The 25,820-nt window shown below is 45.1% G+C and overlaps 1 protein-coding gene across 2 annotated transcripts in view; it reads left to right on the top strand.

Annotated features, from left to right (window-relative positions):
* GPC6 (glypican 6) overlaps positions 1-25,820 on the top strand; it is a 3,616,389-nt gene that overhangs the window by 1,288,378 nt on the left and 2,302,191 nt on the right. The gene's annotated exons all lie outside the window — the stretch shown is intronic.

The raw sequence follows: 25,820 nt of genomic DNA, 5'->3' as shown, positions 1-25,820 counted from the left end.
TCTGCACCAGATGTGTATTCAGAGACAGGCAGAGGCACAGAATGGTTAGAGAAGGAAAATGGCAACTTTCTAAAAGTGCCATTTTCAGACTTACAATTTTAAAATCTGGATTCACTGTAAGTTGTGATTTTAAATTGTGAGTCTAAGGACACCAAACTCCAAATGTCCACCTCTTCCCACTTGGAAATTACACTTGTAAGATATTTTAAGGTAATCCTAATGCTATCCTATCAGAGAGATAGTCCTCACAGTAGTGACAAATTAATTTAATTTTTTTTCACTGTATTGGCATGTTACACATAAAAGTGCATGTTCAACTTTTTAAATACTCTGCACCTTGCCCTTGTTTCTGACTAGGGCCTACCTTAGGCATGACTTACATGTAATAAAAGGAAGATTTGGATCTAGCAAGTGGGTGCGCTTGCCAAGTCACAATAGCAGTCTATCTGCACACACAGACACACAGGCAGTAGCAGGCCTGAGACATGTTTGAAAGTATACTGTGGTGGGTGGCACAATCAGTGCCTCAGGCCCGCTATTAGTATTTAATGTACAGGCCCTGAGCACATATAGTGCACTTTTTAAGAAACTTACAGCCTGCTGTCTCAGGTCTGGAGTCAGGTTAATTTTTTGTTTGCTAGTCATGTTTTCCTGGTCCCGCTATTGTAGCTCATGACATGGGTATACTTTAGACACCATGTACTATGGACTTATTGGAAAGCTAGACATGCCAATTAGGTGTGAGCCAATCTATCATGTTCTAGGGGTCAAAGCACATGCACTTCAGCCTTGTTAGCAGTATCACAGTGCAGAGACTCAAATGAATAGCAGCATCAGTCCACAAAAATGTGGGTCACCATGCAAAGAGAGACACTTTTTCATAGTGGGTCATTAGAATGTCAAATGATATCATAATGGAGTACACAAAGTATGGTACTGACAACTACAGCTATTAGACAATGGCTAATGTGGTAGTAACTCTGATAGTGAGCCACACTGAGTGTTTAATCATGGAATGTGCAATATATAAATGCACTAAAGAACCTGACGATATGCACTGTAATTGTGATGTCTAACTTTTGGTTTATAACCCTTCAGATGACTTCGACTGGCTGGTGAGGCCCTTACTCATGACACATATCCTGTAAAACGGTCTCACTTGTGAGGTACACATTTTGCATATAGGAAGTCTAGACTCAATTAGGAATAGATTCACAAATGTTTAGAAATGATGAACATGTATCAAAAACTTGTTTCATTAGGGTGAACAATACAATGGCTTGAGTCCAGGACCTTAACATTTTCTCTTTTGAATTAAGTAAACCACATCCCTCCACTGTTTTACATCCAGCATTTGAAAATTATTTTTGTGGAAGATTCTCATTGCAGGAAACTACAACAGGTCAAATAAGACTGTGTTTAATGCAGACTCCCACCATATACCTCATGTGGTTAAATGTAAATGCTTAGTGCTGTAGTACATGCCTGTTTTCTCATTGCCCAGTATACAGAGAATGAAAATTATAGCTCCTATGCTTTTTTTCTCTATGCTGGAGGCCTTTCTTGTGCTGAAAGGCAGTTTTTGGGCACCCATAAGATTGGCTCTAGTCTGCGGGTGCATACATCCACAAGAAGAACTACACGGAGATGATGTTTGGGGCGATCTGTAAATTGTGCTACTGCAGACAGGAGTATAATGTAATATAAAATATTATTATGTAAAAAACTCTTGCAAATAACAAGCTTTAGTTGGAGCAACAGCAGCATGAATGTGAATTATATTATTCAAGTCAGCATACTGTGAAATGCCAACATTTAATAACAATGTAGAACGACGGATAGACTACCACAAAACAAAACTGGATGGGGAACAAATTTTAGGTTGCAGGAGCTAATACATAGAAGAAGCAGCTTCATTCATTCTTTATACACAGTCTTGCTATTATCAGTAGAGCCTGTTTGAATGAATACAATTGGATCACTAAGGGAGCCTGCCTTCACGGGACGCACTGTCCCAGCCTGTAAGTGACTACACTGCCCCAGCGTGAGGAGGATCCAACACAGCTGTTGTGAAGCCTGCACTTCGCTCTTAAGCACTTGCCTTCTCACGCAGCACAGGTCACTAAGGGAGCCTGCTTTCACAGAGGTCACTGTCCCAACCTGCAATTGATTATACTGCTCCAGCATGAGGAGGGGCCAACACTGCTGTTCTGAAGGTTGCATCACACGCTAGAGAGCATACTTTTTCCCACAGCATGGGACATGCATGGGATGTGCCTAGGTGAAGATCGGTTAAAGAGTGGGTCCGTCTGCACCCATCCACAGCCAGACAAGACAGCACTGGGCCACCTCTAACGGCTGTTACTAATTTGGGATGAGTGACTCTCTTCTATTTGCTTCTTCTACATTTTACCTCATTATACAACATGGGCAAACGGAAAGGTGCTGGTGGGTCTCCACTCCTGTCTCCTCCCCCTAAAGCCGCATCCCTAGACAGAATGATGCTGAAGGCTATTGGGGCTATTTCAACTGAAATTGAATTGACTGAGAGAAGACTGTTCTTCAGTTCATGGATGGGATCTCTGGTCGCTTCTACCGTGACAGAAGGTTTTTCACCTAACATTGCCCCTAACGCTGCCCTTTGCCACTTGGATAGGGGTGAAGACCAATCAAACTGTTCATCTCTAGCTGTGCAATCAAAAGAAGAACACTCTGAAGTGTGTTCTTGGTCTCACTTATTACCTAAGTGGTCCAAACACATGGGTTGGAACGAGCTTGAGGAGACAGGAACCCAATTGATGGGAGTATGGTCTTTCCGTCCAAGGACCGGCCTACTAGATCGGCTAGTGAGAGGGGTCAACCACTGTGGCAAGCCCAATATATGGGCAAATGTATTGCCAAATTTAGAGACATAGTGTTTGGCGACCTTGCACCTGTTTTAGCGCATATGTCAGCTATTGAACAAAGCCTCAAAGACATAAAAGCCCTATTGCCTCTAGATACCCAGGGCCTATGCTCTGCTCTTATTGAAAAGCAGGGGAGAGTACTGAATACCTGGGACTTACACTTCGACCATTCAAACTGCAATACTAATTGTATTAACTGCAAACACCCTCAGTCTGGTGCTATTAATACCGCCCAGAGGACATGTGCCCTAGAAGATTTGAACCCGACAGAGGGTGAGGTGACACCATCCAGCCAGTCGGCGCCTCAAATAGTTCAGCTCGGCAGACCCATGCAGAGGGCAAATGTCAACTAACAGACTGATCAGTGGCCTGAACGTCTGCCTGACAGCCCCCAATAGGTGGAGGAAAATGTGAAAGATAGCATTAATGAGGTGACATCTGTCGCAGTTACTGTTAATTTGTGATGGTAATGGTAAATGTCCCACCCTTGGCCACTGGCACAACAGAATCACCAGCCCAGCTGAGGAACAGCTTACATTGATTGCATTCCGAGTTCACATTTCCAACTACCAAAGCTGATCAAATACTGATGATAAGAAGTGTGAGCTGGATTGGCCCAGTGGAAAAGGTTTTTAAGGGGGAATGCATCATTATTAATTTTAAACATCCTAGCTATGTTGGTGAATTACTGATAAGATCAGCACCAGGAATATTGGGCTCCTCCCCCAGGATACTTTTACCATCACCTGTGCCGAGACCCAGAGATGCCTTTCGACCTCTGGCATGAACATTTGTCCACCACTTGTCATCCATTGTCTGCCACCATCCCACTGTCCAACATGTTCCATAGCTTGAATACTGTGCAGGAGAACGATTGACTTTGTACCGTTGAGGAACCTTTTAATATTACTGACTGTTGTGGGGGTGACTTAGAGGGCCAAGATATGTGGCTATCAGAGGGTGAATTGAGACCTGGAATATTGGGTCAGTATGGTCAGGTCTTGCTAAGGCACCAACCCCTGTGGCCTTGGCCTCCTCTGAGCATCATGAATTAGTTACACTGAGTACCACAGAGGAGCTAAGTCCCCTTGACCTGCCCCTAGAAGGCTCACGCAAGAAGGATGTATGATACTACACTATGTGGAACATTTGTGGTCTCCAAAGTAAGCTGGATTCCCAGGATTGGCTACATATTACTGCAGCCTCTGATGTAATCTGCATCCAGAAAACTTGGTGTATTGACACTACTCATATTGAGGGGTTCACATCTTTCTTCCTAGGAGTGACCCCATCTCCTGCAGGGCAGACTAAAGGGGGCCTACAGATTTTAATCTCCAATCTGCTATCTGTTACTGTCAGAAAGGCACTATCTGTGCCATCTTATGCTCAACTTCTCTGGCTGTTCCCCAAAGATGGGCCTGATTTGGTTATGTCAAATATTTATAACAATGTTTTTGACTCTACCCGTAGCACAATTGTGCATGCAGTAGATGCAAAGCTGACGGCTTTCCAGTGGACAATTTAATTATGTTATCGTTTGGGTAGGAGATTTTAATTTCCGGAAATGTCCCCTACTGACTAAGCGGGTATGTGGAATAACTAATGTAAAGGGGGTTAGAAAACTGCATTTTGATTACTCTAATTCTGGAAAAGCTGGGACTATGCAGTTATTAGGGTATTAAGTAAGAATTATAAGCAGGAACTTGCAGCTAGGAAGAGTTCACTACAGGAGGAGGCCTGATTGAATATGGCTAGGGCTGCTGAGATGAAAGATAGTACACTGTTTCAAAGTACAGTAAACGCCCTGTTTTTAAAGGATGATTCACTGCCTGAACGTACCTCTTTTGTTTCCTGCGATGCACAGGTAGACCATTTTTCAGTCATTTTTCATTGTAACATGGAGGGTGTGTCAGCAGATAATGGTATGGGAGAATTGCTTAAGACTCAGACCCCATTGTCCTTTACTCTGGACGAGGTTTTGTAGGCATTAGATACGGGCACCAGAAGAAAGGCATCAGGACCCGATGGGGCACCTGCTGATGTGTTTAAAATGTTGACGGAGCTGTGGTGCGACATCTAGATTAGGATATCTGATGTGCCTGTTGAGGGCTCAATCCCCCTTATTGGGCAGTGTCAATCAAAGTCTCTATTTTCAAAAAGGGAAATAAGTCGGATACCCCATCTCTTTTCCGGATTCCTCTGCCAAATTAATGGACAAGGTCCCCTTATGCAGATCAGAGGAGTGGACAGAGGCTAATTCTATTATAACTGAGGTGCAATATAGCTTGATGAAGGGATTGGGGATGATGGAGCAATGTGTTAACCTCTAATTGTTTATTGGTAAGTATACTAAAGCTAAGGAAGGAGTCCTTTACTTGAGTTTCTCTGACTTAAGCGGAGCTTTTGATCTGGTAGATCACCCTACGCTTTGGTCCACGATAATGTCAATCGGAGCTCCAAGGGACATAGACAGCTTCATGGGAAGATTGTATGAGACCTTGTCATCAATGGTACGCTGTGGTCCAAATGGGGAATGTTCCACTCGGTTCAAGGTTAAGAGGGGAATTAGATGGGGTGCGTACTGACACCATTCCCGTTTTCACTGTTTATAAACGGAGTGGGTGGCACCCTTTGGACTTTGCAGGCCGATACACCTACTGTCACCGGCCATGCAGTACCTGTTTTACTGTATGCCGATGATGCCATCCTGTTATCTAGGATGCCTGTTGCCCTACAGATATTGATGCGTGCATTTCCAAACTTCATGGAGGCCAGGGGAATGAGGATTATCAAAACAAAAACATATGCAATGGGTTGTGGGATAAAACAACAGAAATGCAGCTCCTTTTTCATTGGGGATTCTCTTATATCGAGGGTTGATTAATTCTGTTATGTAGGAGTTCTATTTAGCAGTACTTGGACACCACAGTTTCAAAATACTCGCCTGAAGATGAGTTAACTATGTGAGGGAATCTTCAGGTTTGCAAGTAAGATTGGAAGTTGGCTAGTCTGGGAAATAGTCAAAATATATAAAGTGAGAGGGCTGTCTTCGTCACCTTTGGTAGGGGCCTGTGGGGATATGCTCCATGTAACTCCCTCCAGGTCGAAGAACTCTTCCCCTAAGCACCTATTATGTATGCCCGCATCGGGCTCCTCTTTTATAATTCATAAGGAGACTGGGTTGAATTTTTTGGAAGATGTGCTTTTATTGAAACCACTTTTGATTTGCAGTCTATCTGGGGAAAACCTGAAACTAGTTTTAATAAGTTTATTGTTCTAGACTGTCTAGCTCTAGATCATGCTTTTAGAATTCCCTGGATTTCACACGTAATTGGTTATTAAACAAGTTGTTTATTCTAAAAGCCTTTCCTTTGGAGAAGATTGTAATTAAAACTTATTTTCTAAGTTTTAGACTGGAAAGCCGGATGCGTGAAGAAGCAAGGAAGCAAACGGTTGCTTTGAATGTCATTAGGTTTTTACAAAGGAAGTCAACCCTACTTAAGTTGGATGACTGGCACACAACATTGCTATGTCTTAACTAGATTGCAATTGAGCATGGTACCTCCCCTAGTTGCCTTACCTGAAATGACGAAACGCCCGGGTACCAGTACCACTTGCCCTTGTGATGATGTTTCAACGCAAATCATGCAGCATTTTATTTTATTTTGTAGACTTGAAATCCATCCTTCTTGCACAAAATATCAAGGAAAATAAAATAGCTTTACGATATATTTCAGCATTTGATAACCCTTTTGTTTTCTTAGCACTGCTCTTTATATATGTGGGGTTCTACATCGCAGGAGAAGTATTGTGGAAATTAATTGCACAGTATTGGTTTTAAATATTTATTAGCAGTGTTTTAATGTTTTATATGTTTTAATCGGGTTTTTATGTGCTTTTATGACCATTGTATTTGTGCTGAATATAGATCTTTGATTGTTTGAATGCATTTGCCAGGTAGGGTGAAAGAGATAGAGTTCATAAGATACCCTTGTGCTTTTTCTTACAATCTGCAATGTACACCACATATGGCCTTCAACTACACCAAAGTCAAAAAGGTGCACCCTTGAATAGGAGTGCCATGAGAAATATCTGTACTCTTCCAGTGAGAACAGGTTGGAATGCTGGACAATTTGATGCCCAGAACACAGATTTTGGGGAGCCAGAAAAGAATTATTGTTGTCTAGCCTAGATCCTATTAAGCTCCTTGCCTGCAGTACTTTTACTAATGTTCTAAGTCTTAGTGAGAGCTTAGAAAAAACACATTAGGACGGAAAACAACAAAATCAGGAAATTGCCACTTTAATGTTGGATAAGCAGGGTCCTAGCAGCTAGTGCAAATCACAGGTGTTGGAAATGGCCCTTTTTGCAGGGTTAGCTCCAAAAACTTTCTTCTGACCTCTTGTCCTTGACTTTGTGTTGCATTTCCTTTTTCTTGGCTTTAGGACTCTGTGCACTTTACCACTGCTGACCAGTGCTAAAGTGCAAGTGCTCTTTGTCTAAATGGCATTGGTGAATGGGTTGCCCCTGATTGGCATATCTGATTTACTAGTAAGTCCCTAGTACCATGCACCATGGCTGCCTAGGCCCTGTAAATCAAATACTACTAGTGGGCCTGTGTAGGAAAGTACCATCTTGCCTGGCATGTTACCCCCATTTTTCACTGTATATATGTTGTTTTAGTTGTATGTGTCACTAGGGACCCTGGTAACCCAGGGCCCCAGTGCTCATAAGTGTGCCTGAATGTGTTACATGTGTAGTGACTAACTGTCTCACTGAGGCTCTGCTAATCAGAACCTCAGTGGTTATGCTCTCTCATTTCTTTCCAAATTGTCACTGACAGGCTAGTGACCATTTTTACCAATTTACATTGGCTTACTGGAACACCCTTATAATTCCCTAGTATATGGTACTGAGGTACCCAGGGTATTGGGGTTCCAGGAGATCCCTATGGGCTGCAGCATTTCTTTTGCCACCCATAGGGAGCTCTGACAATTCTTACACAGGCCTGCCACTGCAGCCTGAGTGAAATAACGTCCACGTTATTTCACAGCCATTTTACACTGCACTTAAGTAACTTATAAGTCACCTATATGTCTAACCTTTACCTGGTAAAGGTTAGGTGCAAAGTTACTTAGTGTGAGGGCACCCTGGCACTAGCCAAGGTGCCCCCACATTGTTCAGAGCCAATTCACTGAACTTTGTGAGTGCGGGGACACCATTACACGCGTGCACTACATATAGGTCACTACCTATATGTAGCTTCACCATGGTAACTCCGAATATGGCCATGTAACATGTCTATGATCATGGAATTGCCCCCTCTATGCCATCCTGGCATTGTTGGTACAATTCCATGATCCCAGTGGTCTGTAGCACAGACCCTGGTACTGCCAGACTGCCCTTCCTGGGGTTTCACTGCAGCTGCTGCTGCTGCCAACCCCTCAGACAGGCAGCTGCCCTCCTGGGGTCCAGCCAGGCCTGGCCCAGGATGGCAGAACAAAGAACTTCCTCTGAGAGAGGGTGTGACACCCTCTCCCTTTGGAAAATGGTGTGAAGGCAGGGGAGGAGTAGCCTCCCCCAGCCTCTGGAAATGCTTTGTTGGGCACAGATGTGCCCAATTCTGCATAAGCCAGTCTACACCGGTTCAGGGACCCCTTAGCCCCTGCTCTGGCGCGAAACTGGACAAAGGAAAGGGGAGTGACCACTCCCCTGACCTGCACCTCCCCTGGGAGGTGTCCAGAGCTCCTCCAGTGTGCTCCAGACCTCTGCCATCTTGGAAACAGAGGTGCTGCTGGCACACTGGACTGCTCTGAGTGGCCAGTGCCACCAGGTGACGTCAGAGACTCCTGCTGATAGTCTCCTTCAGGTGTTAGTAGCCTTTCCTCTCTCCTAGGTAGCCAAACCCTCTTTTCTGGCTATTTAGGGTCTCTGTCTCTGGGGAAACTTTAGATAACGAATGCATGAGCTCAGCCGAGTTCCTCTGCATCTCTCTCTTCACCTTCTGATAAGGAATCGACCGCTGACCGCGCTGGAAGCCTGCAAACCTGCAACATAGTAGCAAAGACGACTACTGCAACTCTGTAACGCTGATCCTGCCGCCTTCTCAACTGTTTTCCTGCTTGTGCATGCTGTGGGGGTAGCCTGCCTCCTCTCTGCACCAGAAGCTCCGAAGAAATCTCCCGTGGGTCGACGGAATCTTCCCCCTGCAACCACAGGCACCAAAAAGCTGCATTACCGGTCCCTTGGGTCTCCTCTCAGCACGACGAGCGAGGTCCCTCGAATCCAGCGACGCTGTCCAAGTGACCCCCACAGTCCAGTGACTCTTCAGCCCAAGTTTGGTGGAGGTAAGTCCTTGCCTCACCTCGCTGGGCTGCATTGCTGGGAACCGCGACTTTGCAAGCTACTCCAACCCCTGTGCACTTCCGGCGGAAATCCTTCGTGCACAGCCAAGCCTGGGTCCACGGCACTCTAACCTGCATTGCACGACTTTCTAAGTTGGTCTCCGGCGACGTGGGACTCCTTTGTGCAACTTCGGTGAGCACCGTTTCACGCATCCTCGTAGTGCCTGTCTCTGGCACTTCTCCGGGAGCTACCTGCTTCAATGAGGGCTCGTTGTCTTGCTCGACGTCCCCTCTCTCTGCAGGTCCAATTTGCGACCTCCTGGTCCCTCCTGGGCCCCAGCAGCGTCCAAAAACGCCAAACACACGATTTGCGTGTAGCAAGGCTTGTTGGCGTCCTTCCGGTGGGAAAACACTTCTGCACGACTCTCCAAAGCGAGTGGGATCCGTCCACCAAAGGGGAAGTCTCTAGCCCTTTTCGTTCCTGCAGAAACCTCAGCTTCTTCTGTCCAGTCAAAGCTTCTTTGCTCCCACAGCTGGCATTTCCTGGGCATCTGCCCACCTCCGACTTGCTTGTGACTTTTGGACTTGGTCCCCTTGTTCCACAGGTACCCTAGATTGGAAATCCACAGTTGTTGCATTGCTGGTTTGTGTCTTTCCTGCATTATTCCTCTAACACTACTCTTTTGTCCTTAGGGGAACTTTAGTGCACTTTGCACTCACTTTTCAGGGTCTTGGGGAGGGTTATTTTTCTAACTCTCACTATTTTCTAATAGTCCCAGCGACCCTCTACAAGGTCACATAGGTTTGGGGTCCATTCGTGGTTCGCATTCCACTTCTGGAGTATATGGTTTGTGTTGCCCCTATCCCTATGTCTCCCCATTGCATCCTATTGTAACTATACATTGTTTGCACTGTTTTCTAAGACTATACTGCATATTTTTGCTATTGTGTATATATATCTTGTGTATATTTCCTATCCTCTCACTGAGGGTACACTCTAAGATACTTTGGCATATTGTCATAAAAATAAAGTACCTTTATTTTTAGTATAACTGTGTATTGTGTTTTCTTATGATATTGTGCATATGACACTAAGTGGTACTGTAGTAGCTTCACACGTCTCCTAGTTCAGCCTAAGCTGCTCTGCTAAGCTACCATTATCTATCAGCCTAAGCTGCTAGACAACCTATACACTAATAAGGGATAACTGGGCCTGGTGCAAGGTGCAAGTACCCCTTGGTACTCACTACAAGCCAGTCCAGCCTCCTACATTGGTTGTGCAGTGGTGAGATAAGTGCTTGAGACTACTTACCACTCTTGTCATTGTACTTTTCATAAGAGAAAAATATACAAAACAAGGTCAGTGTATATACACATAGCCAAAAAGTTTTGCATTTCCTCTTTTCACTCTTTTCTAAGTGCTGAAAAGTACTTCTAAAACTTTCAAAAAGTTCTTAAAAGTTTAAAAAGTTTTTTCTGTCTTTCCAAAAAGTTCTGAAAACTTTTTTCTCTTTTTCTATCACTTTAACTCTCTCTAAAAAATGTCTGGCACAGGAAAAAATGTTGAACTGTCCAAACTTGCATATGATCACCTTAGCTGGAAAGGAGCAAGGAGTCTCTGCATAGAGAGAGGTTTGAGTGTAGGGAAGAATCCTTCCTTAGAACTGTTAATTAACATGCTTAGAGTACAGGATAAGGCCATAAGTGCCCAATCTATAGAAAAAGTAGCTAATGGTTCTCAATCTGATCCAGGGACTCCCCCAGGAAAAGGTTCAGGAAAGAAACTTCTCAGCCTGCCCATTACTAGACAGTCTAGCATAGTTGGTACAGAGGTTGAATCACACCATACTGATGGTGTGCTCTCACATTATACTGGTAGCCAAGCTGTTAGGGTGCCCTCTGTAAGGGACAGGTCTCCTTCTGTTCATTCCCATCATACCTCTGTATCTAGAAATGTCCCTCCCACCCACCCTGATAACAGATTGTTAGAAAGGGAGCTCAATAGATTGAGAGTGGAACAAACCAGACTGAAGCTCAAGAAGCAACAGCTGGATTTGGATAGACAGTCTTTAGAATTAGAGAGGGAAAGACAGAAGTTGGGTTTAGATACCCATGGTGGCAGCAGCAGTATTCCCCATAGTCATCCTGCAAAAGAGCATGATTCCAGGAATCTGCACAAGATAGTTCCCCCTTATAAGGAGGGGGATGACATTAACAAGTGGTTTGCTGCACTTGAGAGGGCCTGTGCTGTACAGGATGTCCCTCAAAAGCAGTGGGCTGCTATCCTATGGCTATCATTTAGTGGAAAAGGTAGGGATAGGCTCCTTACTGTAAAAGAAAATGATGCTAATAATTTCCAAGTTCTTAAGAATGCACTCCTGGATGGTTATGGCTTAACCACTGAACAGTACAGGATAAAGTTCAGAGAGACCAAAAAGGAGTCTTCACAAGACTGGGTTGATTTCATTGACCAGGCAGTGAAGGCCTTGGAGGGGTGGTTACATGGCAGTAAAGTTACTGATTATGACAGCCTTTATAACTTAATCCTGAGAGAGCATATTCTTAATAATTGTGTGTCTGATTTGTTGCACCAGTACTTGGTGGACTCTGATCTGACCTCTCCCCAAGAATTGGGAAAGAAGGCAGACAAATGGGTCAGAACAAGAGTGAACAGAAAAGTTCATACAGGGGGTGACAAAGATGGCAACAAAAAGAAGGATGGTAAGTCTTCTGACAAGGGTGGGGACAAATCTACAAATGAGTCTTCATCAGGCCCACAAAAACACTCTGGTGGGGGTGGTGGGTCCAAATCCTCCTTTAATCAGAACAAGGAAAAGAAACCATGGTGCTATTTATGTAAAATAAAAGGCCATTGGACAACAGATCCCAGTTGTCCAAGGAAAGGCACCACAGCTCCTACCACTACAACCCCTACTGCTACACCTAGTGTCCCTACTAATAGCAGTGGTGGTGGGAGCAAACCTACTAATAGCCAATCCAAGGGAGTAGCTGGGCTCACTTTTGGTAATTTAGTTGGGGTTGGTCTGATTAGGGAGACCACAGAGGCTACTTTAGTCTCTGAAGGGGCTATTGATTTAGCCACTTTGGCTGCTTGCCCCCATAACTTGGAGAAGTACAAGCAACTAACCCTAATAAATGGTGTTGAGGTCCAGGCCTACAGGGACACAGGTGCCAGTGTCACAATGGTGATTGAGAAACTGGTGCACCCTGAACAACACATACTTGGACACCAGTACCAAGTAACCGATGCTCACAACAAAACACAAAGCCACCCCATGGCTGTTCACCCCATGGCTGTTGTAAATCTCAACTGGGGGGGGGTAACTGGTCCAAAGAAAGTTGTGGTAGCTTCAGATTTACCTGTAGACTGTCTATTAGGGAATGATTTGGAGACATCAGCTTGGTCAGATGTGGAGTTGGAGGCCCATGCAGCAATGCTGGGCATCCCAGGGCATATTTTTGCTTTGACAAGGGCTCAGGCCAAAAAGCAAAAAAGGACAAGGAAGCTTGGATCCTGGAACAATGGACCAAGTGCTCCCTAAAGCTAGGGCTAGTAGAAGCAAACCACTTCCTACTATCCCTCCCTCTACAGTGGATTCTAATTCTGAGGAAGAAGAATTCCCTCCCTGTGCAGAACCTACACCAGAGGAGCTGGAAGCAGACACTGCTGAGCTTTTGGGTGAAGGGGGGCCTGCCAGAGAGGAGCTGAGTGTGGCACAGCAAACCTGTCCCACATTAGAGGGTCTCAGACAGCAAGCTGTCAAACAGGCTAATGGGGATGTCAGTGACTCTCACAGAGTTTACTGGGAGGACAACCTCTTGTACACTGAGCATAGGGATCCTAAACCTGGAGCTGCCAGGAGATTAGTGATGCCTCAGGAGTACAGAAAGTTCCTCCTAACACTGGCACATGACATTCCCCTAGCTGGGCACCTGGGTCAAATGAAAACTTGGGACAGATTGGTTCCATTGTTTCATTGGCCTAGGATGTCTGAGGACACAAAGGAATTTTGTAAGTCCTGTGAAACCTGTCAAGCCAGTGGCAAGACAGGTGCACTCCAAAGGCACCCCTTATCCCACTGCCTGTGGTTGGGGTTCCCTTTGAAAGGGTAGGGGTTGACATAGTTGGCCCCCTTGACCCTCCTACTGCTTCAGGCAATAGGTTTATCTTGGTGGTAGTGGACCATGCCACAAGATATCCTGAAGCTATTCCTTTAAGGACCACTACAGCTCCTGCAGTGGCAAAGGCCCTCCTGGGAATATTTTCCAGGGTGGGCTTCCCAAAGGAAGTAGTATCAGACAGAGGAAGCAATTTCATGTCTGCATACTTAAAGGCCATGTGGAAGGAGTGTGGTGTAACTTACAAGTTCACAACACCCTATCATCCACAAACAAATGGACTGGTGGAGAGATTTAATAAAACTCTCAAAGGCATGATTATGGGACTCCCTGAAAAACTCCGCAGGAGATGGGATATCCTTCTACCATGCCTCCTTTTTGCCTACAGGGAGGTACCCCAGAAAGGAGTGGGCTTCAGCCCCTTTGAACTTCTTTTTGGACACCCTGTTAGGGGTCCACTCACACTTGTAAAGGAGGGTTGGGAACAACCTTTAAAAGCTCCTAAGCAGGATATTGTGGATTATGTACTTGGCCTCAGATCAAGGATGGCTGAGTACATGAAAAAGGTCAGTAAAAACCTTCAGGCCAGCCAAGAGCTCCAGAAGCAATGGCATGATCAGAAGGCTGTTTTGGTTCAGTACCAACCAGGGCAGAAAGTGTGGGTCTTGGAGCCTGTGGCCCCAAGAGCACTCCAAGATAAATGGAGTGGACCCCACACAATTGTTGAAAAGAAGGGTGAAGTCACCTACTTGGTTGACTTAGGCACTGCCAGGAGTCCCCTTAGGGTGCTCCATGTCAACCGCCTGAAACCCTACTATGACAGGGCTGATCTCACCCTGCTCATGGCAACAGATGAGGGACAGGAAGAAGACAGTGATCCTCTACCTGATCTCTTCTCTTCCACAGAACAAGATGCTCTTGTGGAAGGTGTAGTTTTGGCTGATTGTCTTACTGCTGAGCAGAAAGATAATTGCATAAATCTCCTAGGACAATTTTCAGAACTCTTCTCTACTGTGCCAGGCACCACTTCTTGGTGTGAGCACACTATAGATACTGGAGACAGTTTACCTGTCAAAAGTAAGATCTATAGGCAACCTGACCATGTCAGGGACTGCATAAAGCAAGAAGTTCAGAAAATGTTGGAACTAGGAGTGGTTGAGCACTCTGACAGTCCATGGGCTTCTCCTGTGGTACTGGTACCAAAACCCAATTCTAAAGATGGAAAGAAGGAAATGAGGTTTTGTGTAGACTATAGAGGTCTCAACTTAGTAACCAAAACTGATGCTCACCCTATACCCAGGGCAGATGAGCTTATAGATACACTGGCATCTGCCAAGTATCTAAGCACTTTTGATTTGACTGCAGGGTATTGGCAGATCAAATTGTCAGAAGATGCTAAACCTAAGACTGCATTTTTTACCATTGGAGGACATTACCAGTTTACTGTAATGCCTTTTGGTTTGAAAAATGCACCTGCCACTTTTCAGAGGTTGGTGAACACAGTCCTGCAAGGGCTGGAAGCTTTCAGTGCAGCATATTTGGACGACATAGCTGTCTTTAGCTCCAGCTGGGATGATCACCTGGTCCACCTATGGAAAGTTTTGGAGGCCCTGCAAAAGGCAGGCCTCACTATCAAGGCTTCAAAGTGCCAGATAGGGCAGGGTAAGGTGGTTTATCTGGGACACCTGGTTGGTGGGGAACAGATTGCACCACTTCAGGGGAAAATCCAAACCATTATTGATTGGGTTCCCCCTACAACTCAAACTCAGGTGAGAGCCTTCCTAGGCCTCACTGGGTATTACAGGAGGTTCATTAAGAACTATGGCTCCATTGCAGCCCCTCTTAATGACCTCACATCCAAGAAAATGCCTAAAAAGGTATTATGGACAGCAAACTGTCAGAAAGCTTTTGAGGAGCTGAAGCAGGCCATGTGCTCTGCACCTGTCCTGAAAAGCCCTTGTTACTCTAAAAAATTCTATGTCCAAACTGATGCATCTGAATTAGGAGTAGGGGCAGTCCTATCACAACTTAATTCTGAGGGCCAGGATCAACCTGTTGCTTTTATTAGTAGAAGGTTGACCCCTAGAGAAAAGCGTTGGTCTGCCATTGAGAGGGAGGCCTTTGCTGTGGTCTGGGCTCTGAAGAAGTTGAGGCCATACCTGTTTGGCACTCACTTCATTGTTCAGACAGACCACAAACCTCTACTTTGGCTAAAACAAATGAAAGGTGAAAATCCTAAATTGTTGAGGTGGTCCATATCCCTACAGGGAATGGACTATACAGTGGAACATAGACCTGGGAGTAGCCACTCCAATGCAGATGGACTCTCCAGATATTTCCACTTAGACAATGAAGACTCATCAGGTAATGGCTAGTCTTATTGTCCTTCGTTTGGGGGGGGGTGTGTAGGAAAGTACCATCTTGCCTGGCATGTTACCCCCATTTTTCACTGTATATATGTTGTTTTAGTTGTATGTGTCACTAGGGACCCTGGTAACCCAGGGCCCCAGTGCTCATAAGTGTGCCTGAATGTGTTACCTGTGTAGTGACTAACTGTCTCACTGAGGCTCTGCTAATCAGAACCTCAGTGGTTATGCTCTCTCATTTCTTTCCAAATTGTCACTGACAGGCTAGTGACCATTTTTACCAATTTACATTGGCTTACTGGAACACCCTTATAATTCCCTAGTATATGGTACTGAGGTACCCAGGGTATTGGGGTTCCAGGAGATCCCTATGGGCTGCAGCATTTCTTTTGCCACCCATAGGGAGCTCTGACAATTCTTACACAGGCCTGCCACTGCAGCCTGAGTGAAATAACGTCCACGTTATTTCACAGCCATTTTACACTGCACTTAAGTAACTTATAAGTCACCTATATGTCTAACCTTTACCTGGTAAAGGTTAGGTGCAAAGTTACTTAGTGTGAGGGCACCCTGGCACTAGCCAAGGTGCCCCCACATTGTTCAGAGCCAATTCACTGAACTTTGTGAGTGCGGGGACACCATTACACGCGTGCACTACATATAGGTCACTACCTATATGTAGCTTCACCATGGTAACTCCGAATATGGCCATGTAACATGTCTATGATCATGGAATTGCCCCCTCTATGCCATCCTGGCATTGTTGGTACAATTCCATGATCCCAGTGGTCTGTAGCACAGACCCTGGTACTGCCAGACTGCCCTTCCTGGGGTTTCACTGCAGCTGCTGCTGCTGCCAACCCCTCAGACAGGCAGCTGCCCTCCTGGGGTCCAGCCAGGCCTGGCCCAGGATGGCAGAACAAAGAACTTCCTCTGAGAGAGGGTGTGACACCCTCTCCCTTTGGAAAATGGTGTGAAGGCAGGGGAGGTGTAGCCTCCCCCAGCCTCTGGAAATGCTTTGTTGGGCACAGATGTGCCCAATTCTGCATAAGCCAGTCTACACCGGTTCAGGGACCCCTTAGCCCCTGCTCTGGCGCGAAACTGGACAAAGGAAAGGGGAGTGACCACTCCCCTGACCTGCACCTCCCCTGGGAGGTGTCCAGAGCTCCTCCAGTGTGCTCCAGACCTCTGCCATCTTGGAAACAGAGGTGCTGCTGGCACACTGGACTGCTCTGAGTGGCCAGTGCCACCAGGTGACGTCAGAGACTGCTGCTGATAGGCTCCTTCAGGTGTTAGTAGCCTTTCCTCTCTCCTAGGTAGCCAAACCCTCTTTTCTGGCTATTTAGGGTCTCTGTCTCTGGGGAAACTTTAGATAACGAATGCATGAGCTCAGCCGAGTTCCTCTGCATCTCTCTCTTCACCTTCTGATAAGGAATCGACCGCTGACCGCGCTGGAAGCCTGCAAACCTGCAACATAGTAGCAAAGACGACTACTGCAACTCTGTAACGCTGATCCTGCCGCCTTCTCGACTGTTTTCCTGCTTGTGCATGCTGTGGGGGTAGCCTGCCTCCTCTCTGCACCAGAAGCTCCGAAGAAATCTCCCGTGGGTCGACGGAATCTTCCCCCTGCAACCACAGGCACCAAAAAGCTGCATTACCGGTCCCTTGGGTCTCCTCTCAGCACGACGAGCGAGGTCCCTCGAATCCAGCGATGCTGTCCAAGTGACCCCCACAGTCCAGTGACTCTTCAGCCCAAGTTTGGTGGAGGTAAGTCCTTGCCTCACCTCGCTGGGCTGCATTGCTGGGAACCGCGACTTTGCAAGCTACTCCGGCCCCTGTGCACTTCCGGCGGAAATCCTTCGTGCACATCCAAGCCTGGGTCCACGGCACTCTAACCTGCATTGCACGACTTTCTAAGTTGGTCTCCGGCGACATGGGACTCCTTTGTGCAACTTCGGCGAGCACTGTTTCACGCATCCTTGTAGTGCCTGTTTCTGGCACTTCTCCAGGTGCTACCTGCTTCAGTGAGGGCTCTTTGTCTTGCTCGACGTCCCCTCTCTCTGCAGGTCCAATTTGCGACCTCCTGGTCTCTCCTGGGCCCCAGCAGCGTCCAAAAACGCCAAACGCACGATTTGCGTGTAGCAAGGCTTGTTGGTGTCCTTCCGGTGGGAAAACACTTCTGCACAACTTTCCAAGGCGAGCGGAATTCGTCCACCAAAGGGGAAGTCTCTAGCCCTTTTCGTTCCTGCAGAAACCTCAGCTTCTTCTGTCCAGTCGAAGCTTCTTTGCACCCGCAGCTGGCATTTCCTGGGCATCTGCCCATCTCCGACTTGCTTGTGACTTTTGGACTTGGTCCCCTTGTTCCACAGGTACCCTAGATTGGAAATCCACAGTTGTTGCATTGCTGGTTTGTGTCTTTCCTGCATTATTCCTCTAACACGACTCTTTTGTCCTTAGGGGAACTTTAGTGCACTTTGCACTCACTTTTCAGGGTCTTGGGGAGGGTTATTTTTCTAACTCTCACTATTTTCTAATAGTCCCAGCGACCCTCTACAAGGTCACATAGGTTTGGGGTCCATTCGTGGTTCGCATTCCACTTCTGGAGTATATGGTTTGTGTTGCCCCTATCCCTATGTCTCCCCATTGCATCCTATTGTAACTATACATTGTTTGCACTGTTTTCTAAGACTATACTGCATATTTTTGCTATTGTGTATATATATCTTGTGTATATTTCCTATCCTCTCACTGAGGGTACACTCTAAGATACTTTGGCATATTGTCATAAAAATAAAGTACCTTTATTTTTAGTATAACTGTGTATTGTGTTTTCTTATGATATTGTGCATATGACACTAAGTGGTACTGTAGTAGCTTCACACGTCTCCTAGTTCAGCCTAAGCTGCTCTGCTAAGCTACCATTATCTATCAGCCTAAGCTGCTAGACACCTATACACTAATAAGGGATAACTGGGCCTGGTGCAAGGTGCAAGTACCATTGCCTGCCACCATCCCACTGTCCAACATGTTCCATAGCTTGAATACTGTGCAGGAGAATGATTGACTTTGTACCGTTGAGGAACCTTTTAATATTACTGACTGTTGTGGGGGTGACTTAGAGGGCCAAGATATGTGGCTATCAGAGGGTGAATTGAGACCTGGAATATTGGGTCAGTATGGTCAGGTCTTGCTAAGGCACCAACCCCTGTGGCCTTGGCCTCCTCTGAGCATCATGAATTAGTTACACTGAGTACCACAGAGGAGCTAAGTCCCCTTGACCTGCCCCTAGAAGGCTCACGCAAGAAGGATGTATGATACTACACTATGTGGAACATTTGTGGTCTCCAAAGTAAGCTGGATTCCCAGGATTGGCTACATATTACTGCAGCCTCTGATGTAATCTGCATCCAGAAAACTTGGTGTATTGACACTACTCATATTGAGGGGTTCACATCTTTCTTCCTAGGAGTGACCCCATCTCCTGCAGGGCAGACTAAAGGGGGCCTACAGATTTTAATCTCCAATCTGCTATCTGTTACTGTCAGAAAGGCACTATCTGTGCCATCTTATGCTCAACTTCTCTGGCTGTTCCCCAAAGATGGGCCTGATTTGGTTATGTCAAATATTTATAACAATGTTTTTGACTCTACCCGTAGCACAATTGTGCATGCAGTAGATGCAAAGCTGACGGCTTTCCAGTGGACAATTTAATTATGTTATCGTTTGGGTAGGAGATTTTAATTTCCAGAAATGTCCCCTACTGACTAAGCGGGTATGTGGAATAACTAATGTAAAGGGGGTTAGAAAACTGCATTTTGATTACTCTAATTCTGGAAAAGCTGGGACTATGCAGTTATTAGGGTATTAAGTAAGAATTATAAGCAGGAACTTGCAGCTAGGAAGAGTTCACTACAGGAGGAGGCCTGATTGAATATTGCTAGGGCTGCTGAGATGAAAGATAGTACACTGTTTCAAAGTACAGTAAACGCCCTGTTTTTAAAGGATGATTCACTGCCTGAACGTACCTCTTTTGTTTCCTGCGATGCACAGGTAGACCATTTTTCAGTCATTTTTCATTGTAACATGGAGGGTGTGTCAGCAGATAATGGTATGGGAGAATTGCTTAAGACTCAGACCCCATTGTCCTTTACTCTGGACGAGGTTTTGTAGGCATTAGATACGGGCACCAGAAGAAAGGCATCAGGACCCGATGGGGCACCTGCTGATGTGTTTAAAATGTTGACGGAGCTGTGGGGCGCCATCTAGATTAGGATATCTGATGTGCCTGTTGAGGGCTCAATCCCCCTTATTGGGCAGTGTCAATCAAAGTCTCTATTTTCAAAAAGGGAAATAAGTCGGATACCCCATCTCTTTTCCGGATTCCTCTGCCAAATTAATGGACAAGGTCCCCTTATGCAGATCAGAGGAGTGGACAGAGGCTAATTCTATTATAACTGAGGTGCAATATAGCTTGATGAAGGGGTTGGGGATGATGGAGCAATGTGTTAACCTCTAATTGTTTATTGGTAAGTATACTAAAGCTAAGGAAGGAGTCCTTTACTTGAGTTTCTCTGACTTAAGCAGAGCTTTTGATCTGGTAGATCACCCTACGCTTTGGTCCACGATAATGTCAATCGGAGCTCCAAGCGACATAGACAGCTTCATGGGAAGATTGTATGAGACCTTGTCATCAATGGTACGCTGTGGTCCAAATGGGGAATGTTCCACTCGGTTCAAGGTTAAGAGGGGAATTAGATGGGGTGCGTACTGACACCATTCCCGTTTTCACTGTTTATAAACGGAGTGGGTGGCACCCTTTGGACTTTGCAGGCCGATACACCTACTGTCACCGGCCATGCAGTACCTGTTTTACTGTATGCCGATGATGCCATCCTGTTATCTAGGATGCCTGTTGCCCTACAGATATTGATGCGTGCATTTCCAAACTTCATGGAGGCCAGGGGAATGAGGATTAACAAAACAAAAACATATGCAATGGGTTGTGGGATAAAACAACAGAAATGCAGCTCCTTTTTCTTTGGGGATTCTCTTATATCGAGGGTTGATTAATTCTGTTATGTAGGAGTTCTATTTAGCAGTACTTGGACACCACAGTTTCAAAATACTCGCCTGAAGATGAGTTAACTATGTGAGGGAATCTTCAGGTTTGCAAGTAAGATTGGAAGTTGGCTAGTCTGGGAAATAGTCAAAATATATAAAGTGAGAGGGCTGTCTTCGTCACCTTTGGTAGGGGCCTGTGGGGATATGCTCCATGTAACTCCCTCCAGGTCGAAGAACTCTTCCCCTAAGCACCTATTATGTATGCCCGCATCGGGCTCCTCTTTTATAATTCATAAGGAGACTGGGTTGAATTTTTTGGAAGATGTGCTTTTATTGAAACCACTTTTGATTTGCAGTCTATCTGGGGAAAACCTGAAACTAGTTTTAATAAGTTTATTGTTCTAGACTGTCTAGCTCTAGATCATGCTTTTAGAATTCCCTGGATTTCACACGTAATTGGTTATTAAACAAGTTGTTTATTCTAAAAGCCTTTCCTTTGGAGAAGATTGTAATTAAAACTTATTTTCTAAGTTTTAGACTGGAAAGCCGGATGCGTGAAGAAGCAAGGAAGCAAACGGTTGCTTTGAATGTCATTAGGTTTTTACAAAGGAAGTCAACCCTACTTAAGTTGGATGACTGGCACACAACATTGCTATGTCTTAACTAGATTGCAATTGAGCATGGTACCTCCCCTAGTTGCCTTACCTGAAATGACGAAACGCCCGGGTACCAGTACCACTTGCCCTTGTGATGATGTTTCAACGCAAATCATGCAGCATTTTATTTTGTAGACTTGAAATCCATCCTTCTTGCACAAAATATCAAGGATTATAAAATAGCTTTACGATATATTTCAGCATTTGATAACCCTTTTGTTTTCTTAGCACTGCTCTTTATATATGTGGGGTTCTACATCGCAGGAGAAGTAATGTGGAAATTAATTGCACAGTATTGGTTTTAAATATTTATTAGCAGTGTTTTAATGTTTTATATGTTTTAATCGGGTTTTTATGTGCTTTTATGACCATTGTATTTGTGCTGAATATAGATCTTTGATTGTTTGAATGCATTTGCCAGGTAGGGTGAAAGAGATAGAGTTCATAAGATACCCTTGTGCTTTTTCTTACAATCTGCAATGTACACCACATATGGCCTTCAACTACACCAAAGTCAAAAAGGTGCACCCTTGAATAGGAGTGTCATGAGAAATATCTGTACTCTTCCAGTGAGAACAGGTTGGAATGCTGGACAATTTGATGCCCAGAACACAGATTTTGGGGAGCCAGAAAAGAATTATTGTTGTCTAGCCTAGATCCTATTAAGCTCCTTGCCTGCAGTACTTTTACTAATGTTCTAAGGCTTAGTGAGAGCTTAGAAAAAACACATTAGGACGGAAAACAACAATATCAGGAAATTGCCACTTTATGTTGGATAAGCAGGGTCCTAGCAGCTAGTGCAAATCACAGGTGTTGGAAATGGCCCTTTTTGCAGGGTTAGCTCCAAAAACTTTCTTCTGACCTCTTGTCCTTGACTTTGTGTTGCATTTCCTTTTTCTTGGCTTTAGGACTCTGTGCACTTTACCACTGCTGACCAGTGCTAAAGTGCAAGTGCTCTTAGTCTAAATGGCATTGGTGAATGGTTTACCCCTGATTGGCATATCTGATTTACTAGTAAGTCCCTAGTACCATGCACCATGGCTGCCTAGGGCCTGTAAATCAAATACTACTAGTGGGCCTGTAGAACTGATTGTGCCACCCACATGGGCAGCCCTGTAAACATGTCTCAGACCTTCCACTGCAGTGTGGTCAGTTTTAAACTGCCATGTCAGCCTGGCAAGTGCACCCAGTTGCCAGGCCCAAACCTTCCCTTTTACTACTTGTAAGTCCCCCCGAAGGCAGTCCCAGGGCAATCCCATCTGCAGGGTGCAGTGTATTTAAAAGGTAGGACATGTACTGGTGTGTTTTACATGTCCTGAAATATTTCTAAATTCAGTTTTCATTATTGCAAGAACTATCTCTCCCATAGGGTAACACGGGGATTTCCTTGAAATATATTTTAAGTGTAAAGACCAGATAGACATACGGAGTTTGGGGTCTCTGAACTCACAATTTAAAAATTCATATTTTGGTGAAATTGGTTTTTAAATTATAAGTGTGAAAATGCCACTTTTAGAAAGTGGACATTTTCTTGCATAACCATTCTGTACCGCTGCCTGCCTGCTGAATATACATCTGGGCCTGGATGACAGTTGGGCTGTTTGTGTATTCATTGTAGACAGTCACACAAAGGGAGCTCAGCTGTGCCCTGTATTTCGTGATGGGTCTTCCTGAGCTAGTACGGTGGGAGGAGCTGGCACTTGCTCCTGGATAGGGCTGTGCCTGTCCTCACACAAATCAGTCTCCAACCACCTGGTGTGTGCCTAGGGCCAGGGCAGGAAAAACAGGGTCTTGTGCACTACAAAGACTTCTCTTTGAAGTTTGTCTACTTCAAAGACAGAAATGGGTATAAGTACTGGACCTCTGACCCACGTAGTTAGAATCCTTATGGATTGAGGACATTCTGCAGGGAAGAAGAGCTGGATGCTGTAGGAGGGACTGCCACTCTGCCTGTTGCTTTGCTGTGCTGGCCTGCTGCTTGTTGCTTCTGTCCTTGAAATGAAAGACTGGACTTTGCTTTCTACACCCTGCTTCCAAAGGTTCACGAAGGGCTTGGACTGAGCTAGCCTCCTGTTACAATGTCCCTGGGACATCAAAGTCTTCATCTGCCAGCACCTGGGCTCTCTTGTTGAGAGTCCCGACTTGCTAAGTGGTGCCAACTCAAGTTCCTGGACCTTTGGAAGTGAATTCTGGTGTAACCAAGAAGAAACAATCAATCGACTCCAGAACGACTTTGGAACCTGCGTCTCTGTTCAACTGTGTGCCGCTGCCTGCACCGGAGCCATGGTCACCGCTGAGTGCAACGACCAACGCTGCAGGCTCGACACTGCTGTAGCATCTCCAAAGTCCTGCCACACCATGAGTCCAGAGCACAGTGTCACTGAAGTCTGTGGCACCCGACTCTGCTGTACCACCTGTGGCCTAGTGGTGTGATCGCGACACCGCAAAGTCTACGGCTCGTATCTTGACCTGCTGGATTTATCGATCCCACCTTGTTGTAAGGAGCCAACACCTCGCAACTGATGCTGCATCACTTCCACAGCTACCATAAGGAACCGACACCTTACCTCCCCTTCCTAGCAGTGAGGAAGGAACCAACACATCACCTCCCCAGCAGCAGTAAGGAACCTATGGTGCACTGCATTTCACAGACTCTGCAATGTATTTTTTCCTTATTTTTTTCACAGTTACTGTACCCGGGGCACATGCGACTCCGAGTCTGGCCCGCACTCCCTCAAGAGTGGTGTTGGAGTGTTGTAAATAACCCTGTCTAAGCACTATACTAAGATTTCATGTTTGTAAATTTGTATCTTTACTTGCGTATTTTGGATTTTGGTTGTTTCTATCTTATTTTACTCAGATAAATATTGGCTATTTTTCTAAATTGGTGTGGAGTACTTTTGTGGTGTTTTCACTGTGTTACTGTGTGTGTGTTTACAACTACTTTACACATTGCACCTGACTGCTTGAGCCAAACTACCAAGGGTTAATCAGGGGTTACCTTAGGTGTATGACTCCCTTACCCTTACTAGACTCGGGGTCCCTACTTGGAGAGGGTGTAAACCACTAACAACTAAAGACCCTATTTCTAACAACAAGTTTCTAAACTTTCTTCTGGGTTTAGGGCAAGATGACAGTTTCAAAGAGTTGGAGGTGTCTTTCCAAAGATTACTGCTGCTTATTGACACTCATGACCATATTTTTGTTCAGGGTTACCTTGAGCCAATGGCAACTAATCAAATATAAGCACTGTAGGATGCACTGGTAGAATTTATTAACAGACCACCACTGTTCACCATCCAGCTGGAGGATATTGGTTTCACCCACATTTAGTAAACGTTGAAGCCATGGGATTAGATTAGGTAAAGCAAAGGTTCATCACATCTATTAAACAGGCTCTGTGGCATGATGGGCCTCATACATCTACACAGTTGAACTGCTACTTTTGGAAAAATTAGTTGGAAAGATGCCAAATGCACCTCTAAGACAAACGAGGACTCTCTTTTTTGCCCTTATTTGCAGGCAGATGCCAATATTGCACTGGGAAGGCCTTAACCACCTGAAGATTCCAGAAAAGACTGTATGGGAACACCAGGAACTTTACACAAGAGTCAGTGGCTGTTACTGGCAGAAAGGCTTTGTTCATAACATATTTATCTTCTATTATGCTGACATGCCAGGTCCATGGAAGATACTCTATCTACCGTCTTCAACCGATTACACACAGTAGTGGTTCCACCTCTAGTCACTTATGAAAGATCTCTCTCACCTGGCAAAAAGCATTAGGTAAAAAACAGCACTTTTGCTGAATCCCTGTGATGAAGTTCCCAAGTCACACACACCAAAAAGAATCAGCTAAGGGCATACTCCACCATTGTGGACATCATATCAGAAATTATACTCCTTACTTTGTGCCAGAACAAATTTAAGGCGGAACAACACACAAACAAATGCTTGTCGTTTGCTCCCTCTTCTCCCCACCTTCTGCATCTAGGCATGACACTCATACTGAATTTCATCATCTTGTCCATGTCAGGGAAATTCTGTGTAAAGTGAAAAAATGATTCTTCTTTAATGTGGCATGGTTAACTATAGAGTATAAATAATTCTAAGATACTTGTCATAAATCTGGTTGCTCAGTGCTCTGCAAATATCCTTTCTACAAATGGTCTGTCATCTTCATAGGCTCTTCATCCCCCTTTATATGCTCCCTATACCATATTGATACCTTTTTCGTTAGTGGCTTTGGCTCCAACATTCTCTCCTCATTTTTCCAGTCAATTTTTGTGTGCCATGTTTGACTGGACCACCATGAGGCCAATTGGAGCTATTTAAATCTGCCAACCC

This window comes from Pleurodeles waltl, chromosome 8 (assembly GCF_031143425.1).
Source record: "Pleurodeles waltl isolate 20211129_DDA chromosome 8, aPleWal1.hap1.20221129, whole genome shotgun sequence".
Classification (NCBI taxonomy): Eukaryota; Metazoa; Chordata; class Amphibia; order Caudata; family Salamandridae; genus Pleurodeles; species Pleurodeles waltl.
Note: the sequence above shows the minus strand (reverse complement) of the source record. Positions and strands in the feature narration are given on the sequence as shown.